At 38.8% G+C, this 19,982-nt stretch overlaps 1 pseudogene; it reads right to left on the bottom strand.

The window, feature by feature from the left end:
* Nucleotides 1-1,437: 1,437 nt before the first annotated feature.
* On the bottom strand, nucleotides 1,438-3,373 carry LOC109681006 (importin subunit alpha-1-like; annotated as a pseudogene).
* Between the last annotated feature and the right edge of the window lie 16,609 nt (nucleotides 3,374-19,982).

Below are 19,982 nucleotides of genomic sequence, written 5' to 3'. Positions count from 1 at the left end.
AGTCTGAGATACCATGATAACTAACTACGTAATCACCCTTTCCCCCAAATATTGTTAGGAGTTAGCCTGGGGCTTCTGTAAACTTGAGTGGAACCTCTTTATCAGTCCAAATGCTTATTTAGAACCATGTAAAAGCAAATTGACAGTGCAAGGAAAAGAATTTATCTGTCTTTCAGATTAGACACAGGTTTAATTATTTAGTAGCTGTGATAATCAGATGACTTTGGAGTGACAGTTCAGGCAAAGAAATGGTTGTTTGCAGTTTGTAGTATTAAAATTGCTTTTAGTTAATATTATTAAGGAAAATCATGATTTCAAGCCCTTTTTTTGTTTGTTTTTTTGAGACAGGGTCTCACTTGTTAGCTAGGCTTGCCTTGAACTCCTGGGCTCAAGTGATCTTTGCTTGACAGCCTCCTGAGTACCTGGGCACTAGGTGCATGTCACCATGTCTGGCAATCCAGCCAGCTTTTTAAGCGCATCTCTCAATACTGTCAGTGTACCCAGAATGTTAATCAACCTGACTGTTGGTGTTAGTTGAGGCCTCTCTGCTCTTGCTCATGGTACTGCCTCTGCCAAAAAAAGCTAGTTAGACTTTTGGATCAGCTGGGTCTGCGTCTTGAGTCCTGATACGAGCTTCTGAGTGGTTTTGAACAATTAAACTGTGTTTCTTGAACTTTTTGTTCTGAGGAAAAAGAAGATTAATCTTTGACCTTTTAGGATTATTATGAGAATGAGTAAAATGACATAGTTGAAGGTGCCTAGTATAGGATCTGATACCGAGGTGTTCAGTGTATGCTCATTTCTTCTTTCAAGACCCCCCCTTTAAAAAAAAATCTTTTATTTTGAACTAATTTTAGAATTACAGAAAAGTTCTAAAAACAGTATAGTTTCCAAGCATCTCTTATCTCTATACCTTCTTGTGAAATATTCTACTACTTTATAGTCAGAGGTAATCATTCTCAGAGTGAGCATTTCACATGCTTCTAATAGAACACTTACTAAGTTTATATTCTTTCTCTGTGTTTGTGTGTGTATGTGTTTTTCTTTTTTTTTTTTTTTTTTTTAATGGGGACCTGACCTAAAGGCCTACACCTTGAGCCACTCCACCAAACCTTTTTTGTGTTAGGTTTTTTTTCGAGATACGGTCTCATGAACTATTTGCCTGGCCTGGCTTCGAACCATGAGCCTCCTGATCTTTGCTGCCTGAGTAGCTAGGATTACAGGTGTGAACCACCAGTGCCTGGCCTTTTTTTTTTTTTCAATTTTTTTAAAAGAAAATTTGGGATTTAATCTTTATTTATAGGATATTGAAAGATAGGAAACTACACAAAGAAATCCTTCAGAGGGCAAACTTCATACAATATATATGTATTTGTTTAAGTATAGTTTCATTATAGCAAAAGGGTGACAATAACAAACCACAGTAAAAAAGAGTTATTAGTAGGGAATCATTAAAACAAACATATACAGAACAGTACACAATAATGAGCTATGCCTCAGGTGTGTAATCTAAAAGTTAAAGGTCCTAGGAGTCCCATCCTGAACTTAGAAGGTTAGACTTCAGAGGTGGTTTCTGATACAACATTTTGGTCTTCCTCTACCAAGAAGTACTTTCTAGTTAAGCTTAATGAAGCCTCATATACAAACTCATTTTCGTAAGTTTGCAGAGCTTCATTTTGTGCAAGCCTCCTCTCAGTTTCATCTAATTTCTCACAGCCTGAAAGATACTTGAAGTGGCATTCAGAATAACCAGAATAAATTTGATGTCCTTAGTTGTTAAGAGGCTTACCAGTGGTTCCATTATACCACAATGAAGAAGTATGCAATCTGTTGAACTGTTCTACCACTTGTATGATTTATCACAGTCCATACAGCTTCTTTTTGGGTTTAAAGTCTGCCTTAGAATGCTAACAAGGAAAAGGATTAAACTGTGATTCACAACTTTGCTGTATCTGGTCCTGAAGGCCAGTTGTGACATTTGGCATTGTCCATGTAGCTTTTTCTGAATATTGGTTTTGGGGTTAGTTAGTGTGTGGGGCAAGATGGCAAGTGCTTCCTCATCTATCATAACCTGAATCTGTTCATCTATTTTAGTGACAATATTCCCCATGGCTCTTAGTGTGGGAGTCACAATTGGCAATTCAGTGGCTCCTAGAATCTTCTCAAGATGAGGCATACTTCTTGTTTCACAACCATTTCAATGTGTTCATTTGGACTATCTGCAAAGTAGAAAATGGCTGACCAGTTATCAGGTAATACTTCTGGATCACTGTGATGAAGGAGATGAACTAAAATATGAAGAAATTGTTCAACAGAGGTACAGAATTCTTATAAAAAAGACAACATTGGTCTGAAGGTGTCCAGGTAAAATTAAGTAACCACATGTTAAAGATGACATATCAGGAACTTCAAGAAGAGCCAACAGAAGGTCAGTGGCACCAGACTTGATATCTGAGTCTTAAAAACTGTTACCTTCAATGAACACTTGTTCACTGATGTGAGCACTGATATTGGGCAGATACCAACAGAAATGAATATTGGGAAAGCACCTCCATCCACCACAGCTTTTTTGGTCAGGAGTCATGTTAGTGGGTGCCCATGAAGATTTAAATGGAATGGGACTATAATCAGTTCTGCCCAAGAAGGAGGCTGTGATGGCTAATTTTGAACCCAACTTGATTGGATTGAGATATGTCTAGGAGATTAGTAAAGAACACTGTTCTGTCTGGGTGCATTTCCAAAGAGGATCAACTAAAGGGAAGACCCATGCTCAATGTGGGCAGCACCATCCCATGGGCTAGAAGCTCAGATGGAATGAAAGGGGAAAAAGGAGAAAGCCAGCTAACACAGATACACTCTTCTCTGCTTTCTGACTACCATGATGTGAGCTGCTCTGCTCCACCAAACTCTTCCCACCATGATGGACTAAAACCTCTGAAATCATGAGCTAAAATAAAATCTTCTTTTAAAGTTCTGTCACACTGAAGAGAAAGCTAACTAACACAGAAGCAAACTTTGGAATCAAACCATCCAGGATTATGCTGTCTATCAGGGACTTTCCCCCTAGAAAACAGTTTCCTAGCTGCTTAAGTAACTTGAAGTTGACTTTCCAAATTGTTGCTATTTATGCCTTTGATAATGTCATCAATAGACCAATTCACAGTGCCCTGGTTGTTGCAGTTTTCCTGCAGTAGAGAAGTATCATCACCAGGAAACTATACATTTCTCCTTTTAAACATCTGGTCATCTTTCAAGCTTTTCCTAGCTTCACATTAACTTTTTAGTGCTGCCTCATTTTTGGACCATCTTTGCTCTTGTTCTTGAATCTGTTGCCATGAGATACTGGTGAATTAGTATTTTCATTCATGGACATCCTTATGAGACAAAGGGCGAAGGCTACCTAGTGGGCTCAAGCTTCTAGAGGCCTCGTGGGGCTTGGGCTGCAGATGGGCTTGCGCTTGAGACTTGCAGCGTGGCGCAGCCCACAGAAGGTTTATCTTCTTTGGTCTTTTCTGTTAATCAAATTTGGAAAGATAGGACCACTTTGTATTTGTTTCTCATGCCAATGAAGGGTAGCAGAATATGGCACTCCAAAATATGCTTTTGGAATGAGAATTACTTTGAGCTGAAAGCAATTGAGCAGAAATAAGAAAAACTCCTTGGATTTTCCCTATTTGTCTAAAAGAACATGAATTTACAAAGGTGTTCCTCCTCTCTTCTCTACCAGGAAAGACAGAAGTTAATCTCCAGACTGAGTAAGACTTCAGACCCTTATCAGCCTGAAGAAAGCCCCAGAGGAATCTACATGACAAACCTTACTCACTAGTCTTTATCTGCCCTTTGTTTCCCATATACTTGCTGCTTTGTGAGACTCAAGATCCTTTTCCTTTGTCTTATCACTTCTCTGAAATCTTATTATTTTTTTGTTGAAAATACTATTATAAGCCAGAGTGCTAAACCACCTCTTTGGGAATTTCTCATTCACTGTGTATCTCCCCTATATGTATATGATACATATGTATCTCCCCTATATGTTTATAAACTTCTATTTCTTTTTCTCTTACTAATCTGTCTTTTGCTACGGGGGCCCCAGCCAAGAACGTAGAAAGACAGATTGAAAATTATATTTTTATCCCTCACACCAACCATACTTGAACTGCCAATATATATATATATATTTATTTTTAAAAAAAAAATTTTTTTGGCACTGGTTCTTGAACTCAGGGCCTTCACCTTGAGCCACTCTGCCTCCCCTATTTTTATGAAGGCTTTTTTGAGATAGGGCCTCACGAATGATTTGCCTGGGCTGGCTTTGAACCATGATCCTCTTGATCTCTGCCTCCTGAATAGCTAGGATTACTGGTGTGAGCCACTGGTGCCCGGCGGAATTGCCAATATTTAGTGAATGAATAAACTGGCTTTTGGCCTTCCAGTATCTTTGGATTTAAGTTAATAAACATGACTCCTGTAAGAAATTAGTAGAGCATAACAAACCACAGTATATAGTCAAAGACTGAGAGCCATGGAACAGATGGAAAGCAGTGTAGAAGTTCAGAGAAGCAGATATTTTAGAGGTCACAATATGAGAAATTGCAAGCTGTTAACTGTCCTGATTAAATTTTGTTTTATTTCCTAACTCTTAGGTATTGGCTATAGTGTAGTTACTAGATAATAGGCAGCTAAAATGTGCTGGTTCAGAAAGTTACAAAGGAGTAATTTTGTCTTATAGATTGTAAACCTTAAAAAATTTGTTTTCCTAGAAACTTAGATGATAGTAGTACACACAATTTTGTCAATTTAACAGACATAGAGGTTAAATTTTCTGAGGATTTAAAAAACTTGTTTTTCACTTTTTAAATAAATTGTATAAAAATCTATGATTTAATGAGTTTTAACTATGTGACTGTAAGAAGTGCTTAAACTTTTTGCTGAAAAGCACTGACTTGGTCCCATGAATGAACTAAACACAGGAGAGAAGATTGGTATCTCTGTCTCCATTTTGTACCTGTTGTTGTTTGCTTTGAGTTATTCTCTCTTGCAGTCACTTTGGAATCAAGGAACAGCTGGAACTTCCATTAAGGAACAGCAGAGCCTTACAGGACAGACCACCCCTCCAGATGAGGACAGTTATCTATAATAACGTGCCTGCGCCTTGGAGCAGGAGTCGTCTCATGGGAACCAAATTGCTCCCCTCAGGTTATGAGAGTGATAACGTCCGAACCCTCCTCTGGACCCTGGGGCTGAGATGGCAGTGAACCAGGCCACACCTGTGACTGGGACTGTTTATACATACCTGTTGCTTTTGCCCCTCATTCTTTGTCTTTTTAAAGCTAAAGCTCATGTCTGTACCCCAAAGATGGGTGCAGATGGTCTGAGTGCTTCCTCTGCCTTCTCCCTACTGAGCACCCAGGTTGTTAATAAACCTCTTTTCTCTGCCTTCACCATGTCTCTTTATTTGGTGTTTGGGGCATGAACTACATCTGACATGTGGAAGCCCAGGAGTTTGGGCCTTGGGTCCAAAACTCCAGTTTTATAACCATACATGAAACCACCACCTCAAAGAAAATACTGAATGTAATTATCACCCCTTCAAATTTTTTCATGGCTCTTTATAATCCGTCTTTCCCTAATCCCTCCATTCCATCCCCAGTTAATTTGCTTTATCTATATAGAGTGTGTGTATTTTCTAGAATTTTATGGGGATGAAATCAACAAACTTTTTTGTCTTTTTTTCATTTGGCATAATTATTTCAATATTCTTCCATTTATTTGCTTAATCAATAAAATGTTCCTTTTAATTGCTGAGTAATATTTGATTGCATGGGTAAACCTTTTTGGCTTAAACCAGTATCCATTGCTTTTTTTTTAGGTCAAGTTTCAGGCAATCTGGGCTGGGTTTACTTCTTAGGATCTTACAAAGTCAAAAGCAAAGTGTTGTCTGGTCTGGGCTCTTATCTGGAGGCTCTAGGGAAGAATTCCTTTTTAAGCTCACTCAGTTTGTTATTAGAATTAGTTCTCTTCCTTGCTGGCTGTTGACTAAGAGTCATTGTCGACTTTGGGAGGCTCCAGTCCTTGCACAGGGACCTCCATCTTCAAAGCCACAATAGCACATCAATTTCTTCTCTTCCTTTGAATATCTATGCTACCCTTTGGAGGAAATTCTCTGCCTCTAAAGAGTTTTGTGATTAGATTGAGCTCACCTGGATAATCTCTCTCTTTTTTATACGCTCAGATTTGATTTGCTAATTTTTTTGGGTGAGGATTTTATATTTTCATGAGACACTTAAAAAAATCTTCACTAAACCCAAGTTCATTATGATTTTCTGTTCTAAAAGTTTTATAATTTAGTTCTGAAGTTTTGTTTATTATCTGTTTTCTAATTATTTTTATGTATGGTGTGAGGAAAAGGCCAATGTTCATTTTTTCCAAACGTTAAATAGGCAGTAATTATACTAATTGTTGGTAAATCTTTCTTCTCCAATGTTGTGTTGCCTTGGCACCTTTGTCAAAAAGAACTGACTGAGATATATTTGTCTGTTTGTGGACTCTCAGTTTTCTTCCGTTGAACTATATATCTTTTATTTATTTATTTATTTTTGTGCTGGGTGTGGGTACATTGTAGCATTTACAAAGGTTTTTACAATGTATCAAATATATCATACTTGAATTTCCCTTCTCCACTGTGCTCCCCCATTCCCCCACCCCCGATTCCTGGAACAATTTCAACAGGTATCATTTTTGTATTTGCGTACATGTGTATACATTGTTTGCACCATATTCATCCTTCTATATATCTTTATTCATGCTAATTCCACAGTTTTGATTACTATGGTTTTATAAGTCTTGAAATAACATCAGTCTATAAATTCTTCTTTTTCAAAGTTGTTTTGACTGTTCTAGGTACTTTGAACTTCCACTTAAATTTTAGAACCAGATTGTCAGTTTCTACAGAAAACCTACTAGGTTTTGGTTGTAAATAAATTGAATCTGGAACAATTAACAGGTGGCTTGTGCCTGTAATCTTAGCTGTCTAGAAGGCTGAGTATGGGAGGATTGAGATTTGAGGCCAGCCTGGCAAATAGTTCTCAAGATCTATCTCCAAAATAACAGAGCAAAATGAACTGGAGGTGTGGCTCAAGTGATAGAATGCCTTCTTTGCAAGCATGAAGGCAAGCTCAAACCCCAGACAACTGTGGTTTGTGCAGGCAGTTGCTGTGCGGCACCCCTCATCTCCTTCAGTGCCCTGCACTCTCATATATGCTGAGAGCATGTAGCTCCCCTCACTCACTCCCTCAATCCTGTTTCCTTTGACATCAGTAGGCATTCTGCCAAGATGCTTCATATACCTCCTTTCCCACCCCTGCACCTCTGCCTGCTGGTAACTCTTGTACTCTAGGAAAGGAAGGCAGAAAGAGAAGATGGGATGAGATAGGGAGATGAAAAGGGAAATGGACATGAGAAGGTCTGAAACTTCTGAAACATAGTAAAGAAAATGCTTAAACAAGCTAGAAGGGGTACACACACCTGTAATCCCAGCACTTGGGAGGCTGAGGTAGGAGGACTGAAAGTTTGAAGCCAGTTTGGGCTACCTACTGGGACCTTGTCTCAAAGAGAAAAAAAGGAAAGAAAATGCTTAAACAAAGGGGATTATCAACTGTGTCCATGCTGCACATACTTGGGATGTGGCAGGGCAGGGAAGATGGAGATGGTCATTGATAAGCAGAGTATAGAAGTTGAAAGCTGTGGCAGGAGCTAAACAGTAAATTCAGCAGGAAAAAGAAGAAAATTGTTAGTTATCCTTTTCTTTTTCCCTCCACTTTATGATTAGGGTACTATAGCAATGGCCTGGGTTTTGTTTAGAGACACTTGTCTCATGCTCAACTCTAAGTTAGTTCTGTTTCCATGTTCTCCCTTTCATGTTGGTTCATGACATGCCTGAGAAGATTTATTTGTCAGGACATCAGCCAATCAGTCTTGAATCTATTGGAAATTTAGCCATGACTTGAAAAGTAAAACAAATAGGCTTCTGGGTAGCAAATAGGTACAACTCAGTCCTTAACTTATCAGAGTGGTAGGCTCTCAAGTGGCATATGGTGAAAGGCCTGGGATTTTTGAAGTTAGAAAGCTTTACCCACAAATATCATTTCTACTTTTAAGAATACCTCAGGCCAAATTTCTAATGTTGGTGGGAGAGCTAAAGGACAAAGACACAGGGAAATGTGTCATAATCTCTATAGCTGCTAGTTGGATTTCTTGTTTATTCACTACTGTGATTATTTCAATATGATTACAAATGGAGTTTTCTTTCTATTGATAAAATATTGGTGTCACTTATTCCCCAAAATCTAATCTTTAAACCCAACCCAACTCAACTCATTAAAGTTAAATTTGGGAGGTAATAAGGGCATTAATTGGGGAATGTTTGTGTTCTTTTAGCTCACCAAAAATGAAACTAAAAATAACAGCTTAATGGATACAGCCACTATGAGCAGGCCCAAATAAGTTTTGCATACACATTTTAAAAAAGTAGAAGTTTTAACCTCCTGAATAGTTTTCTTGTTTTGACAAATTCAGGACTGAGTTTCATAAAGGAAAACATGATTAAAGTGGCCAAACAGGTATTGTATAGCTTTCTCTGGACTCTGACTCAAGAAACTCATGGCTATCCCTCACTCCCTTCTGGAGAAAAGGAAGTTAATGTACAATGGAGTTTTCAGGTATCTGCAGCTAGATTGTAGGGTAGAACTTGACTTAAAGGGGAAAACTTTCAAAGGGAAGTATAGAAAGGTTCAGAGTGTTTTTTAAACCATATGAGCCATTGGGGGTGGTCATCTATTTTGGATCACTTTCCTATTACTTTTCCTTCTCTTTCTTTCCATTACTTTTTCTTCTCTTTCATCCAATAAAGCTGATAAGAAGTGCTCAGGGCCACCTCCCCTTTCATCTAACAGGACACCCTTGGAAAGCCTACCAGGCATTAGGGTAGGGTCCACAGCACACCTGGAGAGTCTAACTCTAGTCTAGGTAAAGTAGTCTTTGCTTTTATACATGGTCTGTCTAACCTCATCCTGACAAGGAGAAGTCTGAGGGACTTAGGACCAGGAACATGCTCTTTTGGATTGCAGAGGAGTTAGACTGTTAAAGGAGGAATCATGATCTTGAGATTCTGACAATTTTTCCATTTGTTAAGAATAAAAAATATGTTTGTAATTATGCTACATCATGACTTGAAACATTGATGAGTAGGATGGTTTATTGTTTCCAAGGACACAATGTTCTATAGCAAGATCAGTGGTTGGAAAAACCTTTTCATTAAAGAAAATAAATGTTTTCTTGGAATTCTTGAAATTTAGTAAGTAAAGGAATGTAAAGAGAAAAACAAGGAAAAAAACCTTAGATTTAAAGAATGTCAAGCATTTTCATTATGATGCTTGCACACAACATGTCTCAAGGTCATTGTGTTTTGTATAGTATGACACCTGAGCTCATGCAATTTTCACATTCTTCCCTGACTATTCTTGTTTGGATCTTTAACTCCTAGCATAGATCTTCATACATAATAGGAACTCAATAAAGACACGATAATGCCTGATTGGAGAAGTTTACATTACAGGTGAAGGTTGATGTGGGGAGGGGGTCTTTCGCTGGAGTCAGTGGATGTTTTAGTCAGCAAATACAATATTTTAATGTGTTTATAAAAAACTGCCATTTAGAAAGGACTGCTACATACAGTGTCTTTATTTTTTCCTCACAACTCTATGGGGGCAAATACTATTATTTCTTTTTTTTAATTGTTTTATTATTCATATGTGCATACAAGGCTTGGGTCAATTCTCCCCCCTGTCCCCACCCCCTCCCTTACCAACTCCGCCCCCTCCCTCTCCCCGGCCACACCCTCAATACCCATACCCAGCAGAAACTATTTTGCCCTTATCTCTAATTTTGTTGAAGAGAAAGTATAAGAAATAATAGGAAGGAACAAGTGTTTTAGCTGGTTGAGATAAGAATAGCTATACAGGGAGTTGACTCACATTAATTTCCTGTGCCTGTGTGTTACCTTCTAGGTTAATTCTTTTTGATCTAAACTTTTCTCTAGTTCCTGGTCCCCTTTTCCTATTGGTCTCAGTTGCTTTTAAGGTATCTGCTTTAGTTTCTCTGCGTTAAGGGCAACAAATGCTAGCTAATTTTTTAGGTGTCTTACCTATCCTCACCCCTCCCTTGTGTGGTCTCGCTTTTATCATGTACTCAAAGTCCAATCCCCTTGTTGTGTTTGCCCTTGATCTAATGTCCACATATGAGGGAGAACATATGATTTTTGGTCTTTTGGGCCAGGCTAACCTCACTCAGAATGATGTTCTCCAATTCCATCCATTTACCAGCGAATGATAACATTTCATTCTTCTTCATGGCTGCATAAAATTCCATTGTGTATAGATACTACATTTTCTTTTTTTTTTATGTGTAAATATTCTTTCTTTTTCTTTTTTTTTTCTTTTATTTTTCTTTTATTATTCATATGTGCATACAAGGCTTGGTTCATTTCTCCCCCCTGCCCCCACCCCCTCCCTTACCACCCACTCCACCCCCTCCCGCTCCCCCCCCTCAATACCCAGCAGAAACTATTTTGCCCTTATCTCTAATTTTGTTGTAGAGAGAGTATAAGCAATAATGGGAAGGAACAAGGGGTTTTGCTGGTTGAGATAAGGATAGCTATACAGGGCATTGACTCACATTGATTTCTGTGCGTGGGTGTTACCTTCTAGGTTAATTCTTTTTGATCTAACCTTTTCTCTAGTTCCTGGTCCCCTTTTCCTATTGGCCTCAGTTACTTTAAGGTATCTGCTTTAGTTTCTCTGCATTAAGGGCAACAAATGCTAGCTAGTTTTTTAGGTGTCTTACCTATCCTCACCCCTCCCTTGTGTGCTCTCGCTTTTATCATGTGCTCATAGTCCAATCCCCTTGTTGTGTTTGCCCTTGATCTAATGTCCACATATGAGGGAGAACATACGATTTTTGGTCTTTTGGGCCAGGCTAACCTCACTCAGAATGATGTTCTCCAATTCCATCCATTTACCAGCGAATGATAACATTTCGTTCTTCTTCATGGCTGCATAAAATTCCATTGTGTATAGAGACCACATTTTCTTAATCCATTCGTCAGTGCTGGGGCATCTTGGCTGTTTCCATAACTTGGCTATTGTGAATAGTGCCGCAATAAACATGGGTGTGCAGGTGCCTCTGGAGTAACCTGTGTCACAGTCTTTTGGGTATATCCCCAAGAGTGGTATTGCTGGATCAAATGATAGATCAATGTTTAGCTTTTTAAGTAGCCTCCAAATTTTTTTCCGGAGTGGTTGTACTAGTTTACATTCCCACCAGCAGTGTAAGAGGTTTCCTTTTTCCCCACATCCTTGCCAACACCTGTTGTTGGTGGTGTTGCTAATGATGGCTATTCTAACAGGGGTGAGGTGGAATCTTAGTGTGGTTTTAATTTGCATTTCCTTTATTGCTAGAGATGGGGAGCATTTTTTCCTGTGTTTTTTGGCCATTTGAATTTCTTCTTTTGAGAAATTTCTGTTTAGTTCACGTGCCCATTTCTTTATTGGTTCATTAATTTTGGGAGAATTTAGTTTTTTAAGTTCCCTGTATATTCTGGTTATCAGTCCTTTGTCTGATGTGTAGCTGGCAAATATTTTCTCCCACTCTGTGGGTGTTCTCTTCAGTTTAGAGACCATTTCTTTTGATGAACAGAAGCTTTTTAGCTTTATGAGGTCCCATTTATCTATGCTATCTCTTAGTTGCTGTGCTGCTGGGGTTTTGTTGAGAAAGTTCTTACCTATACCTACTAACTCCAGAGTATTTCCTAGTCTTTCCTGTACCAACTTTAGAGTGTGGGATCTGATATTAAGATCCTTGATCCATTTTGAGTTAATATTGGTATAGGGTGATATAAATGGATCTAGTTTCAGTTTTTTGCAGACTGCTAACCAGTTTTCCCAGCAGTTTTTGTTGAAGAGGCTGCTGTTTCTCCATCGTATATTTTTAGCTCCTTTGTCAAAGACAAGTTGGTTATAGTTGTGTGGCTTCATATCTGGGTCCTCTATTCTTTTCCACTGGTCTTCATGTCTGTTTTTGTGCCAGTGCCATGCTGTTTTTATTGTTATTCTATTATTTCTTATTAATGAGGTCCAAACAGTTTAAATTACTTCTCTATTGTCTTACTTACAGTGACAGGTCTCAAATCGAGTTCTTTCTCTTCAAGTGGAAGAGTTTTCCAGAGGGAGGGAGTAACAGAAATTTTAGAGTGGATAAAATTATTTTAAAGTATTCACAAGCATTTGCTAAAAGGCATGTATTGGTAAGAATTGTTATTATGCAAAATATAACTTAATTAGGGTTTTACTGAAAAAAATTGTTTTTCCTTTTGTCGTGCTGGAGATCAAATCCAGGGACTTGCTCATACTAGCCAAACACTCTACCACTGAGTTACATCCCCAGAGCTGCCTCCCTTACCTTTTGAGACAGGGTCTCACTATGTAGCCCAGTCTGGCCTTGAACTTGCAATCCTCCTGCCTCAGCCCCCAAGTTCTGGAATTACAGGTGTGCACCACCACACCCTGCTAGGATTTTGCTGAATTTCTTATGTCACCCATCAAATTTTCATGTCTTTTTTTTCCCCACTGTTCTACAAAATGTGATATATGCATTTTAATGAGATGGTGGTCCATATTGAGTTGATGTTTTTAACCCATAGACATTCTCACACAGAATCCTTATTTTCACCATTTTTTGGGATTAATAAATAAATGTTATAAATATGCATGTAATCAATAATTTTCAGATAAATGTCCTCCTGAGTACTGGAAGCTCTTTTGGTTCAGTTGCAGTTTAGTTCTTGGGGATGCAGACTCTGTGATGAAGTTTAGTGTTTAGTTTGCTTATGGAGGGGCAGAAGTGCCCTCGGGATCAACACTTATAGAATCATTAGGAAAGAAGCAGAATTGGACAGAGGGAGAAACAGAGCTGGAACATCACCAAGATAACCTGAGCTCAACCTATGAGAAGTTATGGAGCTAAAATAGCGCACAAGGCTTGTCTTGCCATGTGAAATGACTAGGCCTTTAAAACTCCACTTTCATCAGTCATCACATATGTGCTGCCCCCAGAAGGGCTGACATATCCAACAGCGTGGCAACAAGTCCTTGAAAGGGGTTTTGGGTGGCACACCTCCATGTCACTATAGTATGTGTCATAGATCCAGAGATAGGTTATTGGGATGCACAGTGTCCTTTTACAGTTGACATTTAAGTCAAAATGACTTAAATGTGGCCTGAGAAACTGAAGAGAAGGTCCACATAGGGGAAATATTCTCACTGTCTTTTATTCTCTAATGTCAGCAGTTTTTCTCTCTTCCAGGAAGCCATCTTAGGATCAGTCTTTAGACTGGGTAACTCCTGTGTATTCCCACACTCCTCTGAGTACCTCTCCTTGATTGCACTGAAATATGCCAGGGCCCCTGCTTGGAAAGACTCAGCATTTGGTTGAATGCTCTATTGTTGCCATCTTAAAAATCTGAATTTTTAAACAACATGCCCTGTATTCATTTTGTACCTGTACAGATTAATGTTGGAATATCTGTGGAAATTAATATTTTAGAAAAATTTCTTCTATAAATGGCAAGACATTTCTATTAAAAATTACATAACTGCTCTTGTTCTTATACTCTTATACAATCCATACCCCTGCCAAAATACAGTACATAATGGAAATGTAGGGCCCTTATGGATGAAATGATTATCTGGAGCTTGTTCCTATCTCACTGAGAGCTAGAAGACTTCATGTATTGATATACTTTATTTTTATAATATTTTTAGTGTTCCGTTTGTAATTCCAACTGTTTGAGTTTGCTTTAGGTCCTTAATCTATGACAGGTTTTTTGCACATGCCCAAGAAAAAGAACTAAAAAAAGATATGAGAATATCTTATTAGTTTTCTCTTAAGTTTAATGTACATCTTGATAAAATGGGAAGTATAATGATGATAAAATGCTTGCCACTTGGGTTAACAATCAGTTCATTCGTTAGCTCCACAAATAAGTTTTTTACATATCTACTCATCAGGCACTATATTACACTTTGGGGATACAGCATGAAATAAGATAGACACAGTGCTTGACCTTCTGGGCTTCCATTTATAATTGCTGCTTTGCAGAGAATAGAATAGAAATGAGCTGATGGAAAACTTTTGTGTAAAGATAAAAGGTGTCATGTGAGTTTGAGTGTAAGAATAAGCAGCAATGCCTTACATAGGCATATTGCTCTGCTTCCTTAAACGATCACCAGAATGCTAATTACTTCCATTCTGATGTGGGCCTCACTCTCACCTGGTGACCCAGTCTATTAGCAGGTGTTCTTTGTTGAAGCATAAAATGTCTTAAACCATTGTTCTATTATTCAGAGCCTGTATCATTCCTCTGCTGGTTAGAGGTGTCTGCCTGGATTATAATAACAAAGGTCATTCCATTTGGGGCAACACTCAATACCTTACTTCATCTCAGTACAGTAACCTGTGATGCATTCAAATTGAAACCATGACTAGTTCATCTCACTTTGCCTCTCAGCTCTCATCTTCCATTCTTTGCAAATGTCAGTCCCTTTAGGCCTATGCCCTCTTTAGTATGGCTGCTTCAGCATGGCTCTGTGCTGGCAACCCTGACTTCTCACACCATCCTTCCACTAGCCTTCTGCCACTGTGCCTCTTGAATTTCCTACAGGAAATGCAGGAATTCTCCATATTAATATGGATGCCCATCATAGCAAAGGATTCCACAGCTTAAAAACTGCACACACTGGAGTTTGATGTGTTAGTGATCATAATCAACTGTATGCAAGTTGACCAAGTAAAGCTTGGTTGTGAGTGAAGTTGAGTTCAAAATGTGAGGTATGAGATTCAGAGACAAAAAAATGTCTTTGTATAGATAAGGAGAGCGTCGGTACCTGACACCAATGAAATCATTTTTTTCTTTTTACCATAAGCAGATTGGATGCCTAGATTGTGACCATGATCTGGTGGGCCTGGCAACCAGTGAGTATAACAGTGGATTTTATGCCCATTCCTGAGGCAGACTACATAATCAGCATGAGAAAACACAGAAGACTACTTATTTCCTGGGGAAAGTATTTACATTTAGTAATCATGGCTGCTTGCTTTAAATATTTTCTTCTGTAGCCCATGTATGGTACAAAAAATTATAACTAAATGTGCTGTTAGAATAGTAATTTCTGACCTGAAACAATGGATAGGAACAGTATGTTCTTTTTAACTCATCTCACCCCCCTTCCCTGCCTATCTGGTCACCTGCATAGAAGCTTTCTCTATCAAGATCAAGTACCGTCCCTCTGTCCCTCACCCAAGAAAATCATTGCCAAGGGGGTTTCATCACTTTTCAAGCCCAGTAATGTTTAGGTGATGGTATAATCTCACCTTGAGGCAGAGGGTAGGAAATGGGCAGGCAGTACTTTTAGGCCCTGTATTTGGTATAAGATAATGAGAGAGTAAAGTTTTTTGGCAAATTTTGTCTCATATCATTTATCTTTCATTGGAATCAAAACAACCAACACAGTGTCTTGGCCAAAGGATGAAGATATTCCTAATTTTGAAAAACTCTGTGATGCCTTGGCATTTTCTTATGCAGTCTTTTAGTTTGCCTTTCAATTTTAATTTCGGTATATTCGGACATACACTATTTAACTTTTTATTTCATCTGATCATTTTTCTCCTTTGGATTTTCACCTTTTGTTTAGAAACTGTGAGACTCCAATATTACAATTTAGTTGTTTTTTTTTTTTTCCTATGGTACTGGGGGTTGAACTCCAAGCTTTGCACTTGTCAGGTAGGTCCTCTACCACTTGAGTCATGTTGCCAGTGCTTTTTGCTTTGGTTATTTTTGATATAGGGTCTCACTTTATACCCAGGTTAGCCTGAACTGTAATCCTCCTATTTGTGCTTCCACAAATAGCTGGGGATGACAGGTATGCACCACCATGCCTAGCCATTGGTTGAGATGGGGTCTTGCAAACTTTTTGCCCAGGCTGGACTCGAACCACAATTCTCCTGATTTTTCTGCCTCCCAAGTAATTAGGTTTACAGGCTTTAGCTACCATGCCCAGTCAAGGTAGGTGTCTTGAAAGAGCCAAAGACTCCATCCAGCATACTGTATCTTCTGTATCTTCCCTGAAAGTGCTTTCACTTGCAACTGTTAAAGTTCTTGGTTGTAAACAACAGAAACAAACTTTGATTAACTTAAGCCAAAAAGGAAGTTATTGAAAAAATATGCAATAATGGAAAGGCTTAAGAGCCAGGCTCAGAAAATGGGCAGGAACCAAAGTATGCCTGGCAACTGCTGTTTGGCTCACTATGCACATCTGGCACAGGCTCAGTTTGCTTTGGGGACTGCTACTGGACCTGTCACCGACCACCACTGCACTCTCAGCCATTTGTGTCCTCATTTTTTTTTTGTCAGTATTAGGAATTGAACTTGGAGCCACACACTTGCTAGACAAGCTCTACCACTTGAGCCATGTACCTAGTCCTGTGTTCTGTGTTGAAATTAATAGTTTAGAGTTAAAAATACTTTGTGTTATTTAAAATTGTACTAAATGCTGTTTCCAAATTGTCATTGTTCTTCCCTATCCCTTGAAAAATTATCAAACTAGAGTAGACAGAAGATTATGTTCATGTAACAGGACATGGTGCCTTTACAGATGAGTGAGTACTGGGAGTCCTTCCTACCCTATCGATGCTTAGAGGATATCAAGTACGGAATACCTAAGATTAAAATATACCATGTCCTACTTATTTAAATGCTGCTTATTTTGTGAAGAATTTCTCAAGTTTGTGGCACCCTTACAAAACTGCCTCAAGGTCCATAGTGGGACAGAGTTGGCTGAACCTGGGCAACATGCCAAGCAAGGGGGCTGGGGGAAGGAGAGTCTGTTCCTTCTTTGGGTTCCATGACCTCCCAAGGATGAGCCGAGAGCCCCCCACCCCCCACTTTTTCTTGGTACTGGGGCTTGAACTCAGGGCTTTGCTCTACCAGTTGAGCCATGCCCCTAGTCCCGACCCCCATCTGTACTGGGATCTCCTCTATAGTAGAAAGGGGATTTGGATGCTGGAGAGTCAAAATGTGAAAAAGCTTCAGTAGAGCATGTGGTTGTGTCCTGGCCAAGTGACTAACACTTCTCTTCACTTGTCATGAACCAGACCTGGGAAGGAGTGAGATCAGCATCCATTTTGTCTTTACTACCATTTGAATACCTCTTTGGGGGTCCATGTCTCCTGGATAGAACACCCTTTACACTGTTCTACTTGGGGCTGTTTGCTTACTTGCTTTTTCTCTGCATTTATTTGAAATGTTATTTGGCTCACTGTCCTTTGTCCTTTGTCCTTTGTCCTTTTTCGTACACTAACCATTTAACACTGACTTTACAATTAAGTTGAACTTGGAGTTGGCTATATGGCGTGGATTGGTCTCCATTTTCATCCTATAGATATCTCTAATTAAATATATTAAACAGAATTTATCATCTGTTCCTTCCAAACCTGCTTCTATTCCTGAATTCTCTTAGTTAACTGCATCACCATGCTCCAAGGTAGAAAGCAGTGAGTCATCCTGAATCATCTCCCTTTTGGGGCATACCATGCCCAGTCCTGTTACTGAAGAGTACACTTTCTTAAATTCCCTTGAATCCATTTTGCATCTCTGTTTGTCTTTCCATTACCTTAGTACAAGTTTAGATTTCTTTTCATGTGGAGAACTGCTATCTCTATCTAATTGGTTTCTATTTTTAAAACTCATTCTCTTCAATCTATCCCCACATGTCAAAATAATCTTCCTAAAACAAATCTGATCATCTCATTGCTTTGCTAAAATCCTTGTGTGACCCTTGTAGCTCTCAGAATACAAATCAAATTCATTCCTTTAAGCAGAACTCTGTCCTTGAAATGACCTTTGGCTATCTATAATTTATTTTTATTTTTTAAAAAATTTTTATTGTTTTATTATTCATATGTGCATACAATGCTTGGGTCATTTCTCCCCCCTCCCGCTATCTATAATTTAATCACTATACTTCCTATTAGGTAAGTTTTTCTTCAAACTTAGACTTCTTCAAATTGGTCTTCTACTCTCTAATTCTTCCTTTCTATTAATGTTTTGAAACTCAATTTGATTGTTGAGTGACATATTTTTGGGTGGGTCATATTTTGAGATTCTTTGACTTTTTGGCAATTCTGGGGTTTGAACTCAGGGCCTCATACATGTTAGGCAGGTACTCTATCACTTGAGCCACTCTGGCAGCTCTTTTTTGTGTTGGGCATTTTCAACACAGGGTGTTGAGAACTATTTTCATGGGATGGCTATAAACTGTGGTCCTCCTGATCTGTGCCTCTGGAGTAGCTAGGATTACAGACATGAGCCATAGGTGCCTGGCTAAGTGGGTTTTTTTTTTTTTTTTTTTTTTTTGGTGCTGGTGTTTGAACTCAGGGCCTCACACTTGTTAGGGAGACGCTCTGCCACTTGAGCTACTCAGCTAGTCCTGAGTTTTTTTTTTTTTTTAGTGGTACTGGGGCTTGAACTCAGGGCCTACATCTCAAGCTACTCCACCAGCCATTTTTTTTGTGATGGGTTTTTTTCAGGTTGGGTCTCATGAACTCTTTGTCTGGACTGGCTCCAAACCATAATCCTTCTGATCTCTGTTTCCTGAGTAGCTAGGATTACAGGTGTCCACTGGTGCCTGGCTCTGAGATGCTTTTTTAGTTTAAGTCTGTGATCTACACTGGGGCAATCAGAGTCATTGTCTAGGACCTTTCTTTTTCCTGAAGATGGGAGAGACCATCTTTTGCCTTTCTGATGAGGATGCTGCAAACTGCAGTTTCCCCAACTTGGAGTATGCTTATTGACAGAGACAGTGACATCAGCATCAAGAAGAAAGCAAGGATAAGAACTGGAACAAAGGAATATGACAGAGAGTGGGAAACCAAGTCTTGGTGATATTGGGTCCTGCATTGTGCTTGATTTGAGATCTATTCTGGTTTTTTCCAATTAGCTGATTAAATCCCCCCTCCCATTTCTTTTCTTTTTTTTTTTTGTGATGCTGAGGATCAAACCCAGGGGATCTCAGAAACTAGGCAAGTGCTCTGCCACAGAGCTACACCTCTGTACCCTCCCTCCAAGTTTTCACTTAAATTAGATTTAGTTTTTTAATCACTTAAGATCCTAAGAGTCCATGGAGGCACAATAGAATTCAAGATTTAACATTATAAACTTGGTCTTTATAACTTTTGCTCTAGCTTACATACTATAATTTTTTTGGTGGTACTGGGATTTGAACATAGGCCATTGAGTTTGCTAGGCAAGCACTCAACCACCTGAGCCACACTCCTAGCCTTCATAGTATAATTTTGATAGATGGTTTTCATGGGAAATCTATAGGCTTGTGTATGTGTTAACATTTGTTACCAAATTTTCACAAAGAGGGCCATAGTTAAGGGTAGTTCAAACTTTGCCTGAATTAGTACTGGACATACACAGAGGAAAAAAAATAAACATCTTTTTAGAGTACTTATTTGTAATCTTATATCATTTAGTCAAATGGTTCTCAACTCTGGCTATAAAGTGCAACCATTGGAGGAACTTGTTAAACTACTAAGACCTTTCCAGACAAAGCCTCTCAGGTTTCTACTTTCAATAAGGATTGAGAAGCAGTGATATAACCTAATATTTTGCTCTGTTCCTTGAAGAATTCAGGTTACCCACACCCCACACATGGCATTTTGTTAACCTCTTTTCCTCAGTGTAATTTTCTGTGCAGTGAGTATAACATTAGAAATCAAGTTGCTGGCTTTCATTCTATTTTCTAGATTGGGACTAATTTCTGCAAATCTGTCTAGGAACATATATCGAGTAATACTTACCTTTAATT

Source organism: Castor canadensis, chromosome 4 (assembly GCF_047511655.1).
Source record: "Castor canadensis chromosome 4, mCasCan1.hap1v2, whole genome shotgun sequence".
Classification (NCBI taxonomy): domain Eukaryota; kingdom Metazoa; phylum Chordata; class Mammalia; order Rodentia; family Castoridae; genus Castor; species Castor canadensis.
The sequence above is the reverse complement of the archived record's forward strand: the minus strand, read 5'-3'. Positions and strand labels throughout refer to the sequence as shown.